Below are 21,881 nucleotides of genomic sequence, written 5' to 3'. Positions count from 1 at the left end.
ATTTCAATGGTTTTGTGCAAATAAAATAAGGTTTTTTAAATGCTAATCCCTAACTATAGATGGTCTATAACCTATGGTTTTTTCAGTGAATATATACATATATATATATATATATATATATATATATATATATATATATATATATATATATATATATATATATATATATATATATATATATATATATATATATATATATATATATATCATCACGCTCCGGTTCCACTTAGGCAGTGAGCACTCTTGAGGACGGGTGCAGTAAATGTGGAAGTGGGTCCACATAAACTATAGCCCCTGGAGAGGATTTCAACAGCAATGTGTGGTATCCTTCCCTTCCCTTGCATGTCCTTGCCTCCACCTTATGCATTCTACCCCTGTTCCATCTTGGAATGTGCCTTATCCAAGGTGTTCCACCTTCTCTGGTCAGTTGCCTGCTGGTCTTTGGAGGATGAGGTCCCTAGTTTATATTCTACAATAAACTTCCTCTTTCTCACCTCTACCTGCCTGGACTTCATTTATTGGATGATACCACATTTTGGCGACGAGGGTGGGACGCGAACCCACGCATCGGTACCTGAACGAGAGGAAAAGCTACAAGCGGTAACAAGCGGTAAAGCTGCAAGCGGTGACAAGCGGTAAGCTGTCGGTGACAAGCGGTAAGCTGCATCATTAGCCAGCTCGAGACTGACATCTGGTTCCCAGCATTGTTTGTTTTTCTGCTCATCGACACTCACCTTCGAGTAACTTTTTAAAAGACTGTTATACGGAATCTCCAGTGAGGCAGTCACCTGTGACTTCAAAGTTTCAGCACATGTGTGAAAATTGCCACTCTTATCAACGCTGACTGGCACAGCTTGTTGGTATAATTACTTGTTGTGAGATTTTACAAACTGTGTTTCTTTCTGCTTTTAGGTTGCTCCTACTTACTTTACAGGCAGCATCCATAATTTTACTGTATTGATTTAAAACATGCAAAATGTCACTGCCCCTCCTTTCTTTCTATCTGAGCCAGGAGATCCTCCTATTCCTTGGCTCAAGTGGAAGAAGGTGTTTGTTCACTACGCCAGGGTCTGTGGCACTTCTCTCAGTGCTGAGAGAAAGTCTTCTTTGTTTATGCATTGTTTAGGCTCGGAGGGTCAGGATGTATTCGAAAATTTGCCTGATTTACCTGATGCAGAAGCCAACACACTTAATGAATATGAGGTTTGCATAAGAAAGATGGATCTTCATTACCTTCCAAAGTTAAGCATGGTTTTAGAGCGATTTCACTTTGGGAAAAGGATGCAAAAACAAAATGAGACTGTAGAACAATATGTTACTGCTCTTCGTAAACTTGCTTCTACGTGTTCTTTTGCTGGTACCTTAGATGAGAGACTTAGAGACCAGCTCATGCTTGGTTCTTCTCTCGAGAAAGCTAAGGACAATCTTTGGCAAAAAGATAATCCCAGTTTACATGAAGTAATCACTGCCCTTAAACTACATGAGCACTCTAATACCTGCTCTGAGGTTATCCGTAAGAACACCTCAGAAGAAAAAAAAGGGTCTACTGAAGTGAAAGAAATAAAAACGTCCTCAGTTCCCACAATTCAAAAGTCTAACACCTCTGACACGGGAAACACCAATGATAACAAAAATTCTGGTTCGGATGTTAAACCAACCAGCCTTAAATGTTATCGTTGTGGAAATGTAGGACATTTGGCCAACGCCAAGGATTGTCCTGGTTGGAAAGCTACTTGTTCTATTTGCAAGAGGAGAGGGCATTTCACAAAATGTTGTAGGTCCGGTAAGGCTCAAAAGAAAGTGCGAGTGGTGGATATTTATGAACAAGAACAAACAGACCCAGTTGTATGTCAAGTGAATGCAGTGGGTCTTGACGGCCCAATGGAAGATGTTTCCATTGAGGGATGTTCTGTTAACATGCTATTTGATTCAGGTGCCAAGATTACACTAATTCCCAGGGTTTTCTTTGAAAAATACTTACGTAACAAAGTAAAGTTACTCAAACCAGATCTAATCCCTAGAGGGTATGGTGGCAGAATAATAAGTCTTTTAGGATACTTTCTAGGTTCAATTGATTTTAAAGGGAGAATCACAGCCGGTAAAATTTATATTTCTATGAAAGGAGATTCCCTTATCAGTTGGCTACATCAGAGAGATCTCGGGGTCTACCTTGATCCCAATCAGTCTCCTTCGGTCTGTTTGAGAGAAATGCCGGTTGATGTAGCAGCTGTCTCGGATCACACTGGTTGGGCCAAAAGATATCCTGGAGTGTTTTCCAAGGATCTGGGGTGTCTTAAAAAATACCTTCACTTGATAAAATTAAAGGAAAACTCTGTTCCCATTGTGGCGAAGGTAAGAAACGTCCCACTGCTGGTTCGTGACAAAATGAAAGCTGAGCTTGAGAAACTGAAAAACAATGGTGTAATAGAGGAGGTCGAAGGTACAGAATGGGTTTCGCCTGTAGTGATGGTCCGCAAGGCCAATGGCGAGGCAAGATTATGCATTGATATGAGGGAGTTAAACAAAGCTGTTATTGTTGACCATTATCCCCTACCGAACATTACTGAAATGCTATCGTCTTTAGGTGGGGCCCCACATTTTTCCACGCTAGATCTTTCCTCTGCCTACCACCAGGTAAAACTACACCCATCTTGTCAAGACTTCACAACCTTCATCACTCCCTTTGGAACGTATAAATTTCTTAGAATGCCGTTTGGGCTCATTTCTGCGGCTTCAGTGTTTCAAAGAGTGATGGAGGGTATTTTGGACGGTCTGTGTGGTGTTAAGGTCTATCAAGATGACATATTGGTTCATGGCGTTGGTTCTAAAGAACACGATGACAGAGTGTGTGCGGTCTTACATAGGTTGCAAGAAGCGGGTCTCACACTTAGATTAGATAAATGCAAATTAGGGGTTGAGACAATTGAATATTTAGGACATCTTGTGTCAGGGTCTGGTATCAGACCTAAACCTTCGTTGGTGGAAGCCATATCCAATCTCAATTATCCCAGTAATAAAGATGAGTTAGTTAAGTTCCTTGGGATGTCAGAGTTCTATAATAAATTTGTTCCTGGTTTTGCCCAAGAGACTGAAAAGTTGAGAGTTTTACTTAGAAAAGGACAAGAATTTGTTTGGGACAAAGGTTGTTGTGAGGAGTATGATCTTATTAAGAATTGTCTCAATAATGCGCAGAATCTTGCTAGCTTTGATCCCACAAAAGATTCCTATATAATGACTGATGCCAGTTGCAAAGGTATTGGAGCTGTTCTTTTGCAGAAGGGTGAGGAAACTGACAACACCATACTCTTCATTTCAAGACCTCTAAGAGGTGCTGAGGAAAATTATTCCGTGGTGGAAAAAGAAGCTCTGGCTGTTTATTGGGCTGTTAATAAATTAAAGAAATTTGTCTGGGGCAAAAGATTTTCTGTTATCTCTGACCACAAACCTCTTAAAGAAGTTTTTGAAAAAAAGGGGATTGATTGCATATCCCACAGGATAAGAAAATGGGTTGTCGCTTTGCAGGACTTCGAATTCGGTGTGTCTTATCTACCTGGATCTAATAATATACTTGCCGATTGTTTGTCCAGGCTCACGGGCAAAGCTTCTTCTGAAGAACAACGTGATGATCTCTTTTGTTGTAATGAAGACTTGTCAGAGGATATAAAAGTTTGTGTGGTCACCGAGGGTGTTATTACGGAGGACGAGTGGATCAGTGAATTGAGGTCTGATTTAGACCTTCAACAAGTCATTACGCATGTTCGTGATGGTTGGTGTCTAAAAAAGGATTGCAATGATGTTGTGAAGTGTTTCTGGACTGTGAAGGATCAGTTGTCTTGGGTTGATGGAGTGTTAATGAGATGTAGCAGACTTGTTCCTCCAACTAGTTTGAGACATAAGATTGTGGAGTATGCACATTCTAGTCATATGGGCATCGCAAAAACCAAATCAAGAGTCAGGGAAATCTATTGGTGGCCTGCCATGGACACTGAAATTTGAAAGATCTGTGAGAGATTGCCCACAATGCTCAGTTAGTGATAAGATACTCAAGTGCAGAACTCAACCCATGGTAATAAGAAAACGGTCTACTGGTTCATGGATTGATGTCTCATTGGATATCTTAGGTCCTGTCAAAGTTAGCAGTCAAGACAAATATGTTATCGTGTGTGTTGACATGTTTTCAAGGTGGCCGTTTATTAAGGTGGTGAACAAGGTGGATTCCTCTTCTGTGGTTACCTTTTTGGATGAATTGTTTTCCAGTGAAGGTCTGCCTAACTCGGTGCTCACGGATAATGGTGTGCAGTTCGTCTCTGGTTTGTTTGAGAGTTTTCTTAGAGAGAGAGGGATTCTGCACAAGCGTGCCTCTGTTTATCATCCAGAGAGCAACGGTGTTGTAGAAAGGTTCATCAAGGTCCTGAAAGAAACGATGCAATTAGCTCTGGTTTCCAGCTACAATTGGGAGGAAGCTATTAAAAAGAAAGTATGTGAGTATAGATTCACCACACATTCCTCTACTGGTGTGTCACCTTTCGTCTTGTTCAAGGGAAGGTCTCCTTGCACCCCTCTCAAGCCTTCTTGGGTTGGTACGAAGATTGGGGTTAATGACACTTTGAGCGCTGACTGGGAAGAGAAGGAGTTGGGTAAGGCAGCTAAAAGGAAGATTGAGTATGACATAAGAAAAGCTGCTAAAAAAACTGTGGTGAGAGTGGGAGATGTGGTAAGGATTAAATTGCCAGAAAGAAAGTTTGGTGTTTCAAAATTCAGCCAACCAATCAAAGTTATAAAACTTCTAGGTAATGCAGTTAAGACACAGGATCACAAGGTGTGGAACCTCAGCAGAATAGCTGTGTGTCGCGCCAAGAATATGGAAGACAATGTTGTGTGTCATTCTCCTGTACCCTCAACCTTTGTTCCTGTTAGAAGATCTACAAGGAAGAGTTCTGTTCCTTCTCGTTTTATTGACTGAGTTCTTGCTCACTTGCTACTGCAAATGTAACTGTTTTGCTTCACATTTTCTCCCCTGAATGTTCACCACATCCTCCACTTACCTTTTGTGTTTTATTGATAAGAGGGAGGTCTTGTGGTATCCTTCACTTCCCTTGCATGTCCTTGCCTCCACCTTATGCATTCTACCCCTGTTCCATCTTGGAATGTGCCTTATCCAAGGTGTTCCACCTTCTCTGGTCAGTTGCCTGCTGGTCTTTGGAGGATGAGGTCCCTAGTTTATATTCTACAATAAACTTCCTCTTTCTCACCTCTACCTGCCTGGACTTCATTTATTGGATGATACCACACAATGTCTCTCGGTTGTGGCACTCGGATATCGTCTGTGTTGGTCTGTACAAAAAGAGACAGGGCAATACTGCCCGAGTACTGTCTGGTGGATCTTTGGGTGATGCCTGTATTAACAGGCGTTGTCTTTACCAAGCCGAGGAAGGCTCTACGCCGAAACGCGTCCTTGCAATAAAGAAACTTTGAAAGGGGTTCCCGTGAGTACAGAGTGTTTCGTCATTGGAGCCGGAGCGTATATATATATATATATATATTCTCTTGTGACAGTCCAAAATTAATGCACTCTCAGGATCACAAACACACAATCCAAAGTAAAGATGCAACCAAGTTTATTCCACTATGCGTTTCGACTGCGTCCGCAGCCTTGCTCACGTTTACGTCAATAAATTGAGATTATGCAGCTTAAAGGAGTCCGTGCCTAGTTCGATTAAAAAGTCTTTTGATTTTGTATTTCTAACTATCTATCTATATATATATATATAGATATATAGATATATATATCTATATCCACTCGATCCTCTCGCTCGACGAAGGGACGACAAGCCACACCAGCCAGGTATGATCAAAATTTCTTTATTGGGCACAAAAACAGACGCGTTTCGAGCTCACGGGCTCTTGGTCACATGACCACCATGGACATTTTGCAATTGAAATAGGTAACAAAGGGATAACAAAGGAAGAGAGACTCTGTGTTCAATTCCACACAGGGTTCCCAAATGTGCCGTTTTGTTAAAAATAGAAAAAAAGGCATTTCATTTTAATTGTAAAGCACATTTCCAAGGTGTATGGTGTATTTTGGCAGAAAGGTATATGATGAATTTATGTATGTATGTATGTATGTATGTATGTAGGAGCCGAAAGGATTTGCTAAAGATGTTAGGGGTTTTCATCCCTGCAAAAAGTGTAAAGCCTGCATGGGAAGTAGGAAAGTGGCAACCTACAAAGTACCAGGAATTGAGAAACCCAAGGTGATAAATACATTTCTAACTTGTACTACTCCCTACACGGTGTACTGTTTACAGTGATCGTGTGGGTTGAAGTATGTTGGGAGCACCATACACCAGGCCAAGATCAGAGTATTAGAACATGCCAGGGCCATAACTAACGGCGATGTAACATATCCGGTGGCACGGCATTTTAAGGCTTTACATAATGGAAACAGGGACCTGTTAACATATTTTTGCTTGGATCATGTACCACAGAACCCTAGGGGGGGGGGGACAGATTGATGACCCTTAGAAGGTTGGAATCAAGGTAAATAATTGACCTCCAGACGAAGACACCAGGGGGTCTGAATGCACATGAAGAATTGGCTGTACATTTGGGTGACTAGGTAGCTGTGAGGAAGGATTTTTGAAACTTATAAGAAATTGGAATGATTATTATGAAGAGATTTTAATTGATGGTTGTATATGACACTGAATATATGGACATTATTGGTTCACTCAGGACAGTAGTGCATGATGTGATTTCGACATGGTATAGGCCCATTTAGGGGCTAGATGATGAAAGTGACGGTGGAAACAATTGATGATAACACTTTCGACAGCCCATCTGTGGGCAGTATTTGCGGGCAATATATGTGTGCGAGCTTGGTAACTGTGACATTATGATCTAATGTGTTCCGATTGTAAAAAACAACGTCATGATTAACATATCAATTAATATGTCGTATAGTATGTCGATCCGTAACGTCTCTATGCACTATGTAAATGATTGATTGCATGTTCAAAGATTGTGACCATGAATTTGGTTATGTGGTCCAGTAACAGTGTCAATGAGTTGTAAACATAAAAAACAGCCGTTTCGGCACCGCCAAGTTACCATCGACGAAGGCGAATGCCGAAACGCGTCTGGACACCGTGAGCCCACGAATAAACTTTTGAGCTCGCCACCCTGAGTGCTTGTCTTTTTTGCGGTGGCATACCGCGGATGTTTGGAGCAAGTATATATATATATATATATATATATATATATATATATATATATATATATATATATATATATATATGTATATATATATATATATATATATATATATATGTATTTATATATATATAGGATACTGGTGATTTTTTACGTAAATTAGCAAAAATAGAATGGAAGGAAGAGTACTCCCTGTTAACTATGGATGTGTCAAGTCTGTACACTTGCATACCTCAAGAAAAAGGAGTGGAAGCATGCAGACATTTTTTGGAGAGTAGGTCAGCATCCTACCTTGCTCACACAGAAATGCTGTTAGAAATGATAACGATCTGTCTTAAACAGAACTACTTCCTCTTCGATAATAAAATCTACCACCAAACCCTTGGTACTTCTATGGGGACCTGTTTTGTGCCATCTTTTGCAGGTCTCTATATGGGGTTCTGGGAAGAGAAAGTAGTTAGTCAGCTCACACCTTTTAAAGACAAAGTCCAGATGTACATGAGGTACATTGATGACATCTTCTGTATATGGAGAGGGACAGAAGAGGAGGCCAATGAGTTCATACAAACACTTAACAACAACAGTTTCAACTTGCTCCTCACCCACAATTTGTCCAAAACCACTATTGAATTTTTGGAGCTGAATGTATTTATTGAAATTGAGAGTTGTCTATACAGGAAGAGCACTGCAGGAAATAGTTGCCACTCAAATGCGCTCGTCCTGAGTATTCCTCTGGGCGAGCTCCTTAGAGCGAAACGCAACTGCAGCACGACGGCTAAATTTGAAATAGAATGCAAAGCTATGACAGAACGGGTTTTACAACAAGGCTACACCCATAAAACTGTTAATAAAGCATTGAAAGAAGTAGCATTGCGTCCTAGAGAATCGCTACTGCTTGATAAGACCTCAGCAGATGAAGGAACCAAAAAAAGTGACAATCAAAGTCTTAGGTTTATAACAACATACAGCAGACAACCACATGCAGTACGAGAATGTTTGAAGAAATTTTGGCCAGTTCTTAAAACACACAAAGATCTAGAAGACTGCGTAGGACAGAACCCCCAGATCACATATAAGAGAGCAAGATCTCTGCGAGACGCTCTCTGTAGAGCAGTAGAAACCAACAAAACAGGGATCCCGGGAGTGCAAGGATTCTACACGTGTAGAAGCTGTAAAGCTTGCAAGAACAGCATGAACAAGAAAGAATGAATCCTGTCCTCAGAGAGTAGTCCCTATGTGATCAGAAAACACACAACCTGCAATACCGACTATGCGGTAAATGCACTGTTTTGTCCCTGTGGTCTAGCCTATATAGGAAGTACGATTCATAAGGCCAAAATACGGATCCTGGAGCACCTACGTGCGATAAAGAACTTAGACAAAGCATATCCCATAGCCCGCCATTTTCAGAGCCATCATGAACAGAATACGAACCTTCTGAGCTTTGCAGTCTTAGATTCTGTTAAAGCAGATGCAAGGGGAGGTAACAGACTTAAAGAACTCCGTAGACTTGAGTCCAAGTTGATTATACAGTACAGGACCCTCACCCCGCTAGGACATAACCATGATGAAGAGCTAGCAGTCCATCTTGGGTAGCAGGAGCACCTCTAGAAATTGCATGGTCAAGTCTTCTTTAGAATTTCCAGAATTGTATTTAAGCCGCTGAGCCAATTATTTTTTTAATGTTTTTTGATTAAGCCTCAATTTAATGTATTTTACTTTATTTATTTTATTTAGTGTTGGAAAAGTGACACGTTATTTTTGGTTTTGTTTTCTAGATTTGAAACGCATGGTGCTGAAGACATGAACACAGCATTAAGATTATAAAAGCTGCTTTAGTTTAATGGCCATAGAGAAATTTCGTTCGCATTTGCCCACTTGGGCAGTACTTATGAACGGTCACTGAGTGTTAAAGGGACCACTGCTCACCTACACGCCCACTTGGGCTTTAAATCAAACGCTAAGGTCGTAATTATGATAATGAGATGATATGCATCTTAGAATGTTTATACACCTTGTTTAGACCAGTGGTCATATAAAATTTTTTTTAATATATATAATAGACCAATGGCTCAGTATAGTACAGTTTCACTCAGTTTGTGCCAGTGTACAAAACAGTGTCAGTTAGCAGCAAAAAAATGTGACGTTCATATACTGATTTTGTTGCACTTAATGGTTAGGTGTTTATTCATGTATTTAACATGATAAATGTTCAGCCTTGCGTATGACACTTTGTATCAATAGGCTGTTGAGTCTATCTTCACTTTCACACAATTGTCACGTGGTATTTAAAAATCTTTTCAGCATGAGATCAAACACTCATGACTAAGGTGCGTTAGCACTGAAACGCGTTGAGTGTATTCTTGCGTGTAAGACCATGAACGAATAAATCTTCGTCTGCTGCCAAATAATCTTGTTGGTGTCTGTTACTGCGGTGTTGTCGGCAAGGAAGAAAAGCACTGCTTTGGGCGTGATATATATATATATATATATATATATATATATATATATATATATATATATATATATATATATATATATATCTATATCTATATTACCTACTGGAGGTCGCCAGTAGGTAGTTATAGTTAGGATTGTTTTCCATAGGAAATCCTCAACATTCTATTTGGAATAACTTTGGCCCTGGTGGATGAGTCTTTGCGAATTTCTCAAAGAAGATGGCTAGGTTCGCTGCACTCCTTCCTTGAAAGTTTGGGGGGGATTGGTCAAGTGGGGGCTGAGATATAAGGGGGGTCCCAAAACGTGTTTTCTCCATGTTATTTTCCATAGGAACTTTAGACTCGGCTACAGTTCGAACGGGTGAATGAATTTATAAGAAATTTGCCAAAACTGTAGAGTCTTGTTCGCAGATTACGCTTTTTTTGGAATGGTGTAAATCCGTTCAGTAGTTGTTGAGAAAATTAAAGTTAAAGTCAATTATATATCTATAGGCGCGCACACGTGCGCGCACCCAAGCGGCTGCGCGTGAGCGGTATTTTTTTTGGCTGCGTGACGTCTGTTAACGTTCAATTCGAAGGAAATCAGGAAGTTTTGTCCGCCATTTTGTCACTGCGAGTAAATATATTGTTCATTTCAAAGCGTTGAAACATGGAAAGGGGAGAAGGTAGAGATTGTCTTCCTGCGTAGGTTTTCTCAGGGTGTGCAGTAAGGCCCTTAAACGCGAAAAGATATAATTTTTCTCCGAAAAAAAATACGGGGTGCGCGCACCCGGTCGCGCACACCTATTTACAAGAGTGTGAAAATGGAGGTAAATCAGAAGTTTGAGTGCTTAGATATAAGGTGGCTCTGAAAAGAGCCCTTGTGTTAATTGAGTGTTTTCTGCATTTATAAGTAAGTACCGATGCAGAGCCTGATGTTGCAGAGGAAGATTCTGTTTCCCTCATTCGTGAAATGAACACCGTCTCTCCTATAGACGTCTTGCATGTGGTATCGCAAGTTGTTGTGGTAAATAGAACCCATGCTATAATCTCTGAGGAACGCAGAAACAGATTTATTTACATGTCTCCTTGCTTTCTCAAATTGTGCACAATGGTGATTGGACCAATTCCATTTCTGTCTTTGGCATATATTGGAATATACCAAGGCAGATCGAGGAAAAAGTGTCATCAATTGTCGAAAGGTGTCTTTTAGAAGCATTTCCAGACCTACCCCAGTGATTGTGCCTAGATCGTTCCCACCACAGTGCACAATTATAAGGTCTGGTTCTGGGAGATGCATAAAAGTTTTCACCAATGGAATTAATTGGTGACATTTCAATCCTCTTTTGGAAATCCATGTTATGTGTACATTTGGTAAGCTGAGGTTGCAAATTCGTCTGCTTACTGCATATTTTTCACTCCAGTGAATATAACTGTGTCCTATTAGCCAGACCTTCATTTTCAAGGGATTTGTAGTCGTCCTCCGATCGGTTCTGGAAGTGGAATGGTAGTTAGAAGTTGAAATTTTAAATAAAGAAAAAGGAAGAGGCTGGGTGTGGTTAAAAAAATAAAAATGATTGGTTGATTGTAACAAGTGGAGAGTGAACAGGTCAATGTTTATGTTAAACGAAAAGTACTATTGGGTGTGAAAAAACAAGACATGTAACAGAGTTGTGGATTGGCAGGTGTTTCTGGAGGGAAAATAGTGTTCTTAGTTTGCTGTAGAACGTTGAGACATGAACTTTTGACCTGTGCCTTCAGCAAGGTGCAGAATGAGGTGTAACCATGCAAACAGCCGGAGATGGCAGTTGGTGATGGGTTCACTCTTTGGTGCCTCTGCATCTGAGTCTGTTCTCTGGTGGCTGGCGGACAACTGTTTGTTATTGTGGAGATGAAAGGCTGATAAGGAGAGAAATACGACATAGCGTCTGGCCTGTAGAAGCGTGGGAGCAGTGATTAACTCTGAGTGAAGCGGAACTGTGTCGGTGCTTAGTAACAGTAAAAAAAAATGTTAACAGTGGTATAACTGTCTTTACGGTGCGCGACCTACTAAGAAAGAGTTCACGGGCCGTATTTGGCTTGCAGGTTCTAGTATCAGTAAGTGAGGTCGAGAAAAGAAAATATTCAGGACTTTATTTATGAAGGCCTTGCGCCACCGGTGCGTTACTTTTTCCCATTTTAAAAAATGAGGCACTGGCGGCGGAAGGTCTTCATAAATAAGGTCCTCCGTGTCTACAGTTAAGGTTATGTGGAACCCATGAATAGTTTTTCAACATGAAATCATTTCAGTTGAGATTATGGATTAAAAGAGAAACCGTGAATATTTGAAATGTTTATTTAGAAATGTACTATTTTAAAGGCAAATCATTATGTAATCTGAGTACAGAAATTGCAAAAACACAGTAATTGGTATTGTCAGTAGTACATGGAATACAAACGCTATAGTTGAAGAAAAATGAATATAGTTGGAAAAAAACATTGTACAGTCTTATAAGGAAGTATATTATATTTTAATAAATGGAAGAAGGTTTCTGGCCTTTCAGTTTAGGAACGATATATGAAAATGCAAGTGGTTATACATCATTACTTTATGAATCAGCTGTCTAACAACACGAAATCATAATGTCCACTGTTAGTAAAGCAAACAGGTCTGTTCTTCAAAAGAAAATATGGAAAATAACGTGAAGAATATAGAAAACCAAAAGGAAATGAGGACGTCAATGGGTTGTTTGAGAGTTATTGAAGCATTGTTTAGGCAAAGTAGGTAGCTTCTGCTTGTAACAGGAAATCAGTTTTATCATTTGAAATTATGTCAGCTATCCAATGGAAAAGAGTAAAGCAGTACTGATGATCTGTTATAATCGGAGCCTCTTTTACCATCAGAGGGCAGCTCGGTGGGTTTTCGATGTAGCTCGCTGTTAGGAAAGAGTTAACCGTCCATTGTGTAGGCAAAGTATGCAGCAAGTGCCTCTAACATGAAATCATTGTTATCATCTGAAAACATGTCAGCCATCCAATTGAGAAGATGAAAGGAGCATTCATGATCTGTCATTATTGGGGCGTCTTTTACCATCATAGGGCAGCTCGGTGGGTTTTCGATGTAGCTCTCTGTTAGGATATCTTGCGCCGCTGCGAATATATTCCAATGACCCAGAACTCCTTGTATCGCTGCAAAGGCCATAAACCCTCCGTTGTAACAAAGCTGTTCATGATCAAGTAACGGATTCATGAGGTGATTGTAATTCGGTTCAGGAGGTACCAAATTGCAGAGACATAAATCTAGGGCCCACGTGAAATCACAGCTCAGGCAATGAAATACAGGCTGCACACAGGTGAAATACAAATATCGAAATGATAATCGATATGAAGTATTCAAAGTTGAGAGTGGTAAGGTGCCGTAGTATAGAAGCATTCTCTGTCGAAATAGTTCTAAGTGGCCCGGCTCGTTTGCGAAGGCAGGAGGGACATCCATTTTGAATTTCCCAAGATGGTACAGGAAACGGCGCAGCACCGCTGGTTGTATAGCAACTCCACAGAATTAGGTCGCCGGCTATGCAGTGGAGAGGAGCAGAATGACTTGATACATTTTCTAGGAGTCTAGTCACTTATATATTGCTTAGTGGTTATTAAAAAAGTAGCTTTTTTTGAACTGGAGGATGCGTTAAAAAATAAGGGAGTGATTTGAGGGTGTTGTAAAGCAAGGTCAATTTTTTTTTACATCAATGCTGTTTTCTGTGAATGTTAGCTTAGTGAAAGATATGTGTGTGAGCAGATGCAACGTTCAGTTTTAAATGTGACAATGGAGCTCTTGTTCATGTCTTCCGATTCAAGGTCGGTATTCGCTGCCAAATACAAAGATTAAGAAACGCATGCGTGGGGTACATAGTGTGCATTCTTAAAGGAAAGCAAATGAAGGGTTATTTTTACCGCGTTAGCATTGTCGTTTAAAAAGTTATAGTGATTTCTATTATATGTGAAGAAAGTGTCACTGATGAAGACTGAAAATAAATCCTTATAAATGATACGGACTGGTGTATTTTAGAAAAGGTTTGTAACATTACATGAATTGTGGAAAAAAAATAATGTAATTGAAAGTGTATGGTTTGAAAATGAAAAGTAGAGGTTTATAGTTCATGTTTTGAAAGCAGTTCTAGAGGGTCAGATGAAAGTGTATGGTTTGAAAATGAAAAGTAGAGGTTTATAGTTCACGTTTTGAAAGCAGTTCTAGAGGGTCAGATGCATGATAGATTTATTAAAAATAGAACATGTTTTTAAATAGTATTTTGGAAAAAATATGTGCCTTTATGTACTATTTACATTATGTGCCCGTTGCGTATTCTTTGAGTTTTAGTAATCCTGTGTCTTATAAGTTTTCTAGGGGCGGTTTGAGGTTCATGGTGGGTTTGGGCAGGGAGGGTAGGTTGGGGGTTTGTAATAGGGGGTTCGGCTGGGGTGGAGTGCGGAGTTTAGTGAAAAGTGAGGGGGGCGGGGAGTTACGGTGTTTGGTAATGGAGCAGAGTCAGAGGACGCCACATTTGTGTTATGGGCTGCCACGGAAATATGTATTTATTCTCAGAGGTTTATTATATTAAGGATATATATTAGCATGGTGGCTCTTGTCGTTTTTTGGTTCTGTGTATGTTTATAATGCTGGCTCTGTAGTTTTTGTTTATGGACCTTATTGCGACACACAGGGGACCTACGTTGCACAGTTGGAGATCAGAGACTTAGGAAATAAAACTTTATAATTGTAAGGGCTGTAAGCAACAGAAATCGCCCGTTCTAGGTGTAAAAAATATCACCGCTATTGGTGGTATTTTCTATGGTGTTAGTACTCGAAGGAGAATAGTAACATATATGTGAAATAAAATTATGTAATAGGCTCAGCATTTTACATTATCTTGGAAAACAAAAGTTGCTTTTACATAGCAATAAGTCTCTTATAATTAAGGGACGGAGTGTATATAGTGCTATTTAGTACTCTGCTATGTGATTGATGGCGAATATTTCATAAGAGGAGGCTTTAAAAGTTTTACGATAAACTGGTTTTCTAGGGAAGTGGGTGGAGTGTTCCGTGTAAATTGCAGAATAGAAACTAGTAAGAACCAATTGGAAGTGTTGTTTTAAAGTCACATGACTGCACATGCGTGTCTTGACGCGATAGGTGGGTGCGCGCACCCGGTCGCGCACTATAAGAAAGCGGCGAGAAAATATCAGCTAATATGCTCTTCAAGCTTGTTTTGGTACAAAGAGTTAGTTCTGAAAAGAACTTTTTTTTTTTTTTTTTTTTTTTGGAAACAAGTGTTATGATGCTTTTGATTTCTTAAAGTTGCGACGACATTTTTCAGTATGTCATACTATCCAAATAAAGTGAAGAAATTTAACTTTTCTTGGAGCATTTATGACTCTCAATTATTTGTTTAATTAGAGTAAAGCTTTGCTCTCCGTATACAAGAAGTTCTCCACAGTTCGTGCATTTCATGTGCACGTTCGCCAGATATGGTCTCAAGTCCATCTCAGCACTCGATGGAGATACAGGTCGTCCACCGGAAGATGTGTTGATTACTTCTGATGGTAATAGCGTGGCCTCCGTTTTTCTTGTCAAAGGTGGTCGCTCATTTTCATCAGATTCGGAAGATGAATGCGGAACGGTAGCCATTGTACCGAAGTCTTCGGGAAGATGTTCGACGTTGTTGTCTCTTGAGAGTAGAAAATAAAGTGATGGTAGTGGGTGGAGTGCTGCGTGTAAATTCCAGAATAGAAACTACCAAGAACCAATTAGAAGTGTTGTTTAGAAGTCACATGACTTCACATGGGAGTGTCAGGTCCTGTACGCGATAGAAGGGTGCGCGCACCCGGTCTCGCACTAAAATAAAGCGGTGAAAAAACATCTTATAATATGCTCTTCGAGCATGTTTTGGGGAAAGAGTTAGTTCTGAAAATATTTTTTTTTATTTTTTTTTTGGAAACAAGTGTTTTGATGCATTTGATTTCTTAAAGTTGCTACGATATTTTTCAGTATGTCATACTATCCAAATAAAGTGAAGAAATTTAACTTTTCTTGGAGCATTTATGACTCTCAATTTTGTGTTTAATTAGAGTAAAGCTTTGCTCTCCGTATACAAGAAGTTCTCCACAGTTGTTGCATTTTATGTGCACCTTCGCCAGACATGGTTTCAAGTCCATTTTAGCACTCGATGGAGATACAGGTCGTCCACCGGAAGATGTGCTGATTACTTCTGATGGTAATAGCGTGGCCTCCGTTTTTCTTGTCAAAGGTGGTCGCTCATTTTCATCAGATTCGGAAGATGAATGCGGAACGGTAGCCATTGTACCGAAGTCTTCGGGAAGATGTTCGACGTTGTTGTCTCTTGAGAGTAGAAAAGAAAGTGATGGAAGTGGGTGGAGTGCTGCATGTAAATTCCAGAATAGAAACTACCAAGAACCAATTAGAAGTGTTGTTTAGAAGTCACATGACTTCACATGCAAGTGTCAGGTCCTGTACGCGATAGGAGGGTGCGCGCACCCGGTCTTGCACTAAAAAAAAGCGGCGAAAAAATATCTCATAATATGCTCTTGGAGCACGTTTTGGTAGAAAGAGTTAGTTCTGAAAATAACTTTTTTTTTTTTTTGGGGGGGGGAAGAAGTGTTATAATGCTTTTGATTTCTTAAAGTTGCTACTACATTTTTCAGTATGTAATAGTTTGAAAATGAAGTGAAGAAATGTATCTTTTCTTGGGGCATTTGTGACTGTCAATTTTGAGTTTAATAAGAACGAGGCTCTGCTCTCCATACAAAAGAATTTCTCCACACTTGTTGCATTTCATATGCACCTTCGCAAGATATGGTCTCAAGTCCATCTCAGCACTCGATGGAGATACAGGTCGTACACCAGAAGATGTGCTGGCCACCTCTGATGGTAATAGCGTGGCCAGGGCTCTTGTCGATGCTTTTGCATAATGCTCAGGATGCCTTTGTTTAACATGCCGCTGCATGGTGTGTGCAGAAAAGGAATATTTTTTATTTGGATTTCCCCTTGAGAGCTCCGAATTGCATATCGTGCAGGTTACTTTTGGCGCATTCACTTTCTTTTGATCTTCAGGATAAGTGAAAAATTGCCAAATGAAAGATTCCTTTTTTCTTCTTAACGGTGGTCGCTCATTTCCTTCAGATTCGGAAGATGAATCTGGTAGGGCAGCCATTTCAGCAAAGTCTTCCGGAAGATGCTCGACGTTGTTGTCTCTTGAGAGTAGAAAAGATTGTGAGGAAAGTGGGTGGAGTGCTTCGTGTATATTCCAGAACAGAAACTACTAATAACCAATTGGAAGTTTTGTTTTCAAGTCACATGACTTTACATGCGCTTCTCAGGACGTGTAGGCGGTGACACTATGTAGTTACGAATGTGATTACATACTTAGGAACTAGCATTCAAAAAAACTATGAAATTCACTGAAAAAACCATAGGTTTTACACACGTTATAGTTAGGAAGTAGCATTTGAAAAACCTATGAAATTCACTGAAAAAACCATAGGTTTGACACCAGTTATAGTTAGCTGGAAATTTTACTGACATAAAACCAATGAAATTCCAGGTTATAGTTAGTTGGACTCACTATAACTTGCGCGTGTAATGCACTGCTGATGACATTACATATTACATCACTCATGACATGGTCAGTGACATCACTTATATATATATGTTTATAGATATTTATATATAGATATATATATATTCAGAATTTAGAACTCCCACAACCTCCAGATGGCAAAGAAGGAGAAACGGCCCACTTCAGATAATCAGGCAAGATGTTTTATTGGACCATGTTTTCCAGCAAGATGACGAGTTATGCACACCCTCTATCACGTGTTACAAATCACATGATTGTTTATCTAGATAACAGACTTCATTGCGGCCAATTGCCCACATTTTGCGGTAACATATGAATCTGTGGATCGTGCAAAAGAAACATCAAATTGTTTGCCCATTATATTATCCATGACTACAGGTTCAGCATAATTGTTCTTTCTGTCTTAATATATTTGTGCAATAAGAGCAGTTAGTAAAGTACAATACTATATTTCTTTAACAAAAAATTTGTCACAAAAATATCTATACATTTGTATGGCAACCTCACGTCTATATCTAGGCTTGCCTTTGGCATAATATATAAAGATATGTTTGTAAACATTATGTACTTGTGTGCTTGCTATCGTAATGGAACACAATGTAATAGTATGCTTTGCGACAAAAGAGATTAATTTTGTTTACCACTGGTCACCCTGCTGCACATGGCTGCACAGCATCTGGCATCGAGAAATTGTGTAGGAGGCACTGGATAGCTGGGTGGTGGTAAAAACTTGAAAATACACTAGAGGGGGCATGGATGTGGGTGTGTGTGAGCGGTGTTTGACATCACATTACAAATGGAAATATGCAACAAGGCCTCATCCCTCGTAATCTGTGCACCTGCACCTCTGAGTCTGCTTCAAGGGACAGGAGGCAGCCAGGCTACCTCACCCAAGTAAATCACAAGGCTGCAATGTGGTGTTGTGATTGCTCATACGCACAGGGACAGTGAGTTCAGACAGGGGCTTGAGGGGTGGGCATGTTCTCTATGCACGCTGTAATGCTGGCTGCATTGCAAACAGGAAAGTGCACATGACTGCTCTGGCCGGACTGAGAGGACAAATAAAAAGACATTGTGCACTTTAGTGGGCATACCACTGAGTCCTGGGCCTAATTGTGAGTAAAGCAGCCCCAATCACCCTCCCACCCAGAAAGGAAACATAGCATTAGTACATGCATAAATGACCTTCATGGTATTTGTTTCATCGTCTACCACTGCTCAAATTCATGGGTCCAATGCTCCAGCACCATAGTGGAGTGTCCCCAAGGAGGGTCCTGCACCCATAGGTGCTACGCCTGTGCACCACTATACCCTGGGCATCCACCACTACACATCACACCTTCTACTCACTTGGAAATCCACACAGTGGTGTTATCTGATGCACCCTCACAAAGTCTGTGACTCAGCCAGCATGATCCTCAGCTAGGAGGGCTTACACAAGTCTGGGTACAGCATTCACTGCAAAGACAGCTGGGTAATCACACAATGAAGGAGATGCAGCACACATCCCGCATGTGTGTAGTTTGAGTGCTTGTGCAGCATACGTTTGCATCATCTTAGGTTCCACACCCTCCACAGCGTATGGCCATTGACCCATCCTCTGGCCTCTGATGCAGAAATGCGTTGGCCACCATTGACAATATCCTTTGTGCAGCCCAGTGTACTGTTGGTGCATGGTATGCAATGTGTACCTCCCTACGTAGGACAGGTACCATTCACAACTACAAGGGGGACCAGGGTGTATTCTCACACAAGTCTGAAATATGCCTCCATGGGACCTGGCTGGCTACACCACCAGGTAAGGGTGATCACCAATGCCTCAATGCCAAACAACACAGGCCAGCAACTACACTGCACTTCTGCATCCCAGGTCAGCTCACAAATGGCAGGCCACCAATGCGGGGAATTCATTAGTGCATAGATGGTTTTATATGCCATTGTGTGGTACACAGACAAAATATCGAGTTTTAAATTTCGATATACAATTATATCGAAGTTTAAATATCGATGGGACATAATATAGAAGGTAAGTAATATCGACAGTCTTAATATCGATATTAGTATGATATTAGTAATTTCGAAGTTTTAAATATCGATGTCAATAATATCGAAATAAATAATTTTGATGTTACTAATATCGATTTTTAAATAAATTTTGTGTATATTATATTGTATTTATTATGTTTTATTATTTATTTTTAATATAATTTAATTAAATATTGTCTTTTAGTACTGTAGCGGGTTGTGGGTTTATAGGGGAATAGGGTGGGAAGTAATTTAATTATGTTAAATTAATGATTAATTAGTAGGAATTATTAATTAATTAATTTTTAATTAATTTTTAATTAATTTTAATTAATTGATTAATTGATAAATATGTTCTGTAGTGGGTTATGGGTTTATAGGGGAATTGGGTGGGAAGTAATTTAATTATGTTAAATTAATTATTAATTAGTAGGAATTATTAATTAATTAATTGAGAATTATTTGTAAATAATTTTAATTAATTGATTAATTGATAATTATGTTCTGTAGCGGGTTATGGGTTTATAGGGGAATAGGGTTGGAAGTAATGTAATAATGTTTAAATAATTATTAATTAGTAGGAATCATACATTAATTAAAAATAATTGGTAATTATATTTAATTATTTTGGTAAATATTTTTAATTAATTGATAAATATGTTCTGTAGCGGGTTATGGGTTTATAGGGGAATAGGGTGGGAAGTAATTTCATCATGTAGAATTAACTATTAATTAGTAGGAAGCATACATTTATTTTTATTAATTGGTAAATAAATGTAATTAATTGGTTATTAATTTTAAATAATTAATTAATTTATAGATGTAATTTAAAGTATGTAATTTAAACCCCTACGCTATCCAACACTTTCCCTACTGTTGCACTCTATGGAGTTGGAATAGTAATTGTTACCCCTACGCTATCCAACACTTTCCCTACTGTTGCACTCTCTGGAGTGGGAATAGTAATATTTACCCCTATGCTATCCAACACTTTCCCTACTGTTGCACTCTCTGGAGTTGGAATAGTAATTGTTACCCCTACGCTATCCAACACTTTCCCTACTGTTGCACTCTCTGGAGTGGGAATAGTATTTGTTACCCTTACGCTATCCAACACTTTCCCTACTGTTGCACTCTCTGGAATTGGAATAGTAATTGTTACCCCTACGCTATCCAACACTTTCCCTACTGTTGCACTCTCTGGAGTTAGAATAGTAATTTTTAATCCTACGCTATCCAACACTTTCCCTACTGTTGCACTCTCTGGAGTTGGAACAGTAATTATTACCCCTACGCTATCCAACACTTTCCCTACTGTTGCATTCTCTGGAGTGGAAATAGTAATTTTTACCCCTACGCTATCCAACACTTTCCCTACTGTTGCACTCTCTGGAGTTGGAATAGTAATTGTTACCCCTACGCAATCCAACACTTTCCCTACTGTTGCACTCTCTGGAGTTGGAATAATAATTTTTAATCCTACGCTATCCAACACTTTCCCTACTGTTGCACTCTCTGGAGTTGGAATAGTAATTGTTACCCTGACGCTATCCAACACTTTCCCTACTGTTGCACTCTCTGGAGTTGGAATAGTAATTTTTAATCCTACGCTATCCAACACTTTCCCTACTGTTGCACTCTCTGGAGTTGGAATAGTAATTGTTACCCTGACACTATCTAACACTTTCCCTACTGTTGCACTCTCTGGAATGGGAATAGTAATTTTTACCCCTACGCTATCCAAAACTTTCCCTACTGTTGCACTCTCTGGAGTAGGAATAGTAATAGTTACCCCTACGCTATCCAACACTTTCCCTACTGTTGCACTCACTGGAGTTGGAATAGTAATTTTTAATCCTACGCTATCCAACACTTTCCCTAGCACTCTCTGGAGTTGGAATAGTAATTGTTACCCTGACTCTATCCAACACTTTCCCTACTGTTGCACTCTCTGGAGTTGGAATAGTAATTTTTAATCCTACGCTATCCAACACTTTCCCTACTGTTGCACTCTCTGGAGTTGGAATAGTAATTGTTACCCTGACGCTATCTAACACTTTCCCTACTGTTGCACTATCTGGAATGGGAATAGTAATTTTTACCCCTACGCTATCCAAAACTTTCCCTACTGTTGCACTCTCTGGAGTAGGAATAGTAATAGTTACCCCTACGCTATCCAACACTTTCCCTACTGTTGCACTCTCTGGAGTGGGAATAGTAATTGTTACTGCTACGCTATCCAACACTTTCCCTACTGTCGCACTCTCTGGAGTGGGAATAGTAATTTTTACCCATACGCTATCTAAAATGTATTTAGCTTTTTTATTAGTATTATGTTGTTATTAATTGTTATTTATGTGAATATTTTATGTAAATAAATGTATTAGTAATTTATTACATTTTTATTTGTTTTTAAGTTATGACAATAATTAATTTAGAGTTATTATTAATGAAAAATATATTATGTATTATATATTTATTAACATTAATTTGTATTACATTATGTATTAATTTTAAATATTATAGTACATTTTTAAATATGTTTATTACATTTATAAGTATTATTTTGTTAATA

Source organism: Lissotriton vulgaris, chromosome 2_1, assembly GCF_964263255.1.
Source record: "Lissotriton vulgaris chromosome 2_1, aLisVul1.2, whole genome shotgun sequence".
In the NCBI taxonomy this organism is placed as follows: Eukaryota; Metazoa; Chordata; class Amphibia; order Caudata; family Salamandridae; genus Lissotriton; species Lissotriton vulgaris.
This window is presented reverse-complemented; position numbering follows the sequence as displayed.